Below are 4,985 nucleotides of genomic sequence, written 5' to 3' on the forward strand. Positions count from 1 at the left end.
TTTTGTTTTGTTTTGTTTTTTGCTACCTATGTGCTCACTAGGAGAGAGAGAGGTAGAGGGGGAAAGTAGGAAATAGCCCTCTGGGGGGATGACCACATCACAATTCCCTCTCCTCCATTCTCCTCCCTGGATTTTGGGCATGTGTGTACACGTGTACACACACTTGGTGTGTTTTTTCAAGTCACTGCATCTGAGATTCGAACTGTGCAGTTGCTCATGTGGGAACCAGCCACCTTAACCTCCATGTCACTTGTTGACCTCTCTTTTCTTTCTTAATTGCCAGAGACCATGTGCACTTGCCACAGAGAGAGACAGAGAGATGCAGAGAAAGATACAGTGAATGGGAGAAAGCATCCCACAGTGGGGTACTCCCTTCTCCATTTCTCTATCTCGACAGGATTTGGAACACATACACAATACACATGTGTCTGGCATGATTTTCCAAGCCTCCAGTGCTAGCATTTGAACTGTGGTCAGCCATGTGGAATCTGGCTCCTTCAACCACCAAACCATGGAACTAGCTCAGAACTCATATTTCAACTACAACAATGTTGAGTCTCTGCCTATAGTTCCCAGGTCAGACTAATGTTCACAGCTTTCATCAGCTCTCCCTCTCCGCTGCTCCTCTGCTTTGGTTAATCTGCGAATCCCAGTCATTCAGCCCTTAAGGAGGTTTGTTCTCCTGGTTATAAACGTCAGCCCCCACTCAGTGCAGGGGCAGGAGAAGGGACAGGTTACATATGGTGCCTAGTCTTCTGTTGGGAAGACATCTTTTTTAGGGTGAAAACAGTCTAGAAAAAAAAATGTCTCCTGATGGGTAAAAACTGCCAAACACCTATTTTCTAAGTATCGTTATTAGAAAATTTTCCTTGCCTGTCAGCTTGGACTTTCCTGTGTAATCATTGGAAGTATGTAAGTTAAGCTGAAGAAGTAATAACAAGCTGGACAATGAAGTCATGAAAAACTCTTGCTCTTTTCTTTTACTTCCTTCTCTGTTGTGAATAGCAGAAATACCTTAGCCTAGCTAATTGATGAAGAGTAAAGATTATTTAGCTCTAGGTTTTGGAGTTCCAAGATCAAGGAATCTCATCTGGTAAGGGACTTCTTGCTTGTGCATAAACTGGTGGAGGGCATTAACACATCATAAGACAGAGCGAGTTTGTGTCTGTGTCTCTGTGTATCTTTGCTCTGGTCTCATTCTCTCTCTCTCTCTCTCTTTTTTTCTTTTTAGAGAGATTTTGCTATAAGACATGTGCTGTGCTCACCACAGAGACAGAAAGAGACAGAGAGACAGGAAGCAAGAAATCACCCCCCAGGGGGGCTGGTCACACCATGATCCCTTCTCCTCCATTCTCTTCTCAGGATTTTGGGCACCCGTGCATATAGGTTCGGCATGAGTTTTAAGCTGCTGGGTCCAGGACTTGAACTGTGGTTGACTATGTGGGAGTCCAGCAACAGAACCATTATGCCATTTGCTGGTCCCCCCTCTCTTTATAAACCCATCAGTATTCAGTTGTAAGGGCCCAAACAACTTTATCTGGTCCCAGTCACTTCCCAATGGCTCCATCTCTTAATTCCATAGTCGTATTCAATTTTCGCCCTCTTAACATTGTCAGGTGCCCTCTTACTACTGTTACAGTGATTCACCACATTTATTTTCCTTTTTTTTTAATTAAAAATGTACTTAACTTTGTTTATTATTATTATTTATTTTCGTTTTAATTTGACCAGAGAGAGACAGAGAGAGGAAGTGAAAGTGAGAAAGCAAGTCACCAGGTCTGAGACTTGAACCGTTGGCCATGTGGGAGTCTAGCATCATAAACACCATGCCATCTACTGGCTCTGACTCACCACATTTCTTCTCTTTAAAATTATTTTATTTAACTTAATTAATTAATTTTAATTTGACCAAAGAGGGACAGAGGAGACCAAGAGAGAGAAAGCGAGAAAGCAAGCTACCAGGTCCGGGACTTGAACTGCAGTTGGCCATGTGGGAATCCAGCAGACTTAACCACCATGCTATTTGCTGGCCCTGACTCACCACATTTCAACACATGAATTTTGGGAGATACGTTCTAGACATAGCACCTCCATAACCCATAGATTATTTTTGTGCTCACTAAATAATTCAGAGTTGCCTATATAAGAAAACCAAGTATTCTTTCCCTTTTTTTAAAGTTTATTTTTTATTTCTTTCAGTAATAAGACACACACACACACACACACACAGCAAAACAGACACAGCACTCACAATAGAGTCCTGATGTCATGAACTGTCCTCGGCCAGCCCAGAACCATAAGCACTGGCATACTCAGGGAGGTCTCCAGACACGATTTAGGAATCTTCCTATGGGGGTTAACCTACTGTCTGGCCCCCAATTCTTTCCTTTTTAACGTAGTTGGATCCTGTTTCGGTAGTCAAAGTTGCAAGATTTCTGTTCACACCTTTTGAAGGAACGTTTCCTGAACTTCTCTCTCATTACAAAAGGGACTGAAAGGGTCTTGCCTGATGTGACGCCTCTCTCAGGGTCAGGCACCTAAGACACTCAGATGTTTGTCAAATGAACTTGGGATTAATTTAGGTCTTGGATATCTGCTATGAGGGTCTGTCTTTATATTTTCATATTTTATGGTTCCTACATAGTTAATTACTATTAGTTGCAGAGGCTCAGAAATATGCATAATATATGCTTTATCCTTATATGTTTCCAGATTGTACAAATAAAATGCATGCATGTAAAGCAGCTCTCTTTTGGTGGAAAATGAACTACTTTCAAGTCTACTGTCAAGGCCACATTAAACAGAAAAACAACTGCAAGTAGAGAAACCATAAAATATTATCATGTTCTTTGCACCCAGTGCTTTTTTCTGATAAGAGAGAAGTGATAAAACCCAGACATTCTCAGCAGTTTCTTGCATATAAAACCTTTTTGCTAAAGGACACCTTATCTGTGAGTCCAAAGGCATCATGACATATTTGGGTGTTTCACTTAGATCTTGGATGTTAGGCCCCCTCCTGAACTTACTTACTCCAATATTCCAAGGTATAATTAGGAATTCCTGGGCTAAGAGTTCCAAGAACTGCCCTTGGCCCCACACACCTGTCCAGTTCACTAGAGTAGCAACCTGGAGAAATCCTTCCTTTCTGATCCGTGGGAAAGAACAATCTAACTTTCAGGAAGTTATTGGTGCTGTGGGGGAAGCATCAAGAAATAAAGGGCATCATTGTCCTTAGTGAGCTCAGAGACCCTCAGAGAGGAGGCCCTAACAATCTGGGCAAGTGAACCTGGCCTATGGCAGTCTGAGTCCAGAAGGACTAGACCTCGTTAGGCGTCTTGCTCTGCACACTTGCAGAGGTGGCTCTGCAGTTCACGGCTCTGCCTGTGACCACATCACTTCCGGGCCCCTATTAGATAGCTAGAACTTGACTTCCTGCCCAGCTAAGACTTAGCTTAGGCAGTTACGTGTGTCAAATGTCTGTCATTGCTTCTTTATCCTATCTCCTTTCCCACCCTGCTCTGTGTCCCAGGAACTGATTGACCAGTAGGGACTGCCTTAAAGGGCTTCCCAGGCCTCTGGCCTCCACCTGGCTTCAGCCCATGTGGAACCCCAGGGAGGGGATGCTTATCACCCAGCTCCCTCCCTCTGGGGTCACTGATGACTTGGCCAGGCAGTTGGGCTTTCTTCACACTCTCCTTCTCTTTGGGTTCTGGAAACTCTTTTTAGTCCTTTAGGCCTGGGGTTGACAAGATCCCTCCCTGGTACAGCTGACACAGGTTATTTCTCCAGTCCTTAGGGTTTACTCGCCCCCAGTTAAATACATTTCAAAATTGGACTGTGCCATCTGTTTCCCTCTGGAAATTTGATTGATCATTGTGGTCTAACGGAATGTGGAGCGAACATGTGGTTGTCTGCAGTTATCAGCAACTGCCTACTGAGAAAGGTGCTTGGGACTCAGAACTGGACTGCCTTCAACTATCTGATAACTCTGGATCTATTTTCTAATTATAATGTTGTCGACTAACTGATGTTCAAGTCACTCCTGGTTATAACATAAATTATTCTGGAATATCCATTTTGGGTTCTGAGATTTGTAACTGCCTGTGGAGGGCGTCACAGGCAAATGTGTATTCTGAGATGCTGCCATCTCTTAAGTATCTAATGCAGGTGCACAGGTGGGAAGTGTATTTTTTCAGTTGCAGCAATGACTTCAGTAGGAGGATTCAGAATCTAAGCTATGCAGCATATTAGTGTTCAAGGGCATGCGGTCCTGGCAGCTGCATCTGGGGCAGAGTTGGTGTTGGTGACCCCAGTAGACTCTGGGGCAAAGAACTGGAGGAAGGCTGGGAAGTGTAGGGCTAGGAAGCTTCCAGCTCCACATCTTTTGGCCTCTGGCGGCTTCCGGCCTGCTCAGTGCCGAGCCAGAGAACTCATAGAACGTTAAAGACCCAACAGACTTCAGGGTCTCAGTCTTCTCTCCAGCCAAGGGCGCTGATCCCTCTCCTGTTGGAAGAGAAGGCGACTGAGGAAAGGCACACCGGCGACCGAGTAAAAGGACCCAAAGAACACAGAGCAAGCCGGTCCACCAGGCGCTAAGAGGGCTTGAACCCGCTATCCAAGGAAAGGTCCGTGAAGCACCGCCCAAGCAGGCGGAGCGGAAGGCGGGGCCCATACAATTGGTGCCCAGCCCTTCGCCTCAGCCAATAGGCGACGAGGGCGGCCTGGGGGCGGGCCCCCCCGCCGCCGCGGAGTGTCTTCACCCCTCTCGCCGTTTCCGTCAGGTACCCGTGCGGGCTCCTCAGTGCTGGGGCTCGGGCTCCAGCTTGGGTCGGAGCCGGGGCGCCACGAGGGCGGCAGGCGGGCGTGGGGTGGCCTCGGGCGGGGTTCTGGGGCGCGGGCTGAGGGGGCGCGCTGGGCCTCGGGCGGCGGGCATGCTCGGCCTCTGCTCCCGTTTTCCCTGCTGACGGCTCCGGACCCAGCGGGCT

The 4,985-nt window shown here is 46.7% G+C and overlaps 1 protein-coding gene across 1 annotated transcript in view; it reads left to right on the plus strand.

Moving 5' to 3' along the window:
* The first annotated feature begins 4,739 nt into the window (after positions 1-4,739).
* Positions 4,740-4,985, plus strand: part of OAT (ornithine aminotransferase) — a 28,918-nt gene continuing 28,672 nt past the window's right edge. The window contains exon 1 of the mRNA XM_006143916.3: positions 4,740-4,781. The gene's annotated coding sequence lies outside the window, so the exon portion shown is untranslated. The remainder of the gene's footprint in view (positions 4,782-4,985) is intronic.

The sequence above is a fragment of the Tupaia chinensis genome, unplaced genomic scaffold, assembly GCF_000334495.1.
Source record: "Tupaia chinensis unplaced genomic scaffold, TupChi_1.0 Scaffold000113_1, whole genome shotgun sequence".
NCBI lineage: Eukaryota > Metazoa > Chordata > Mammalia > Scandentia > Tupaiidae > Tupaia > Tupaia belangeri.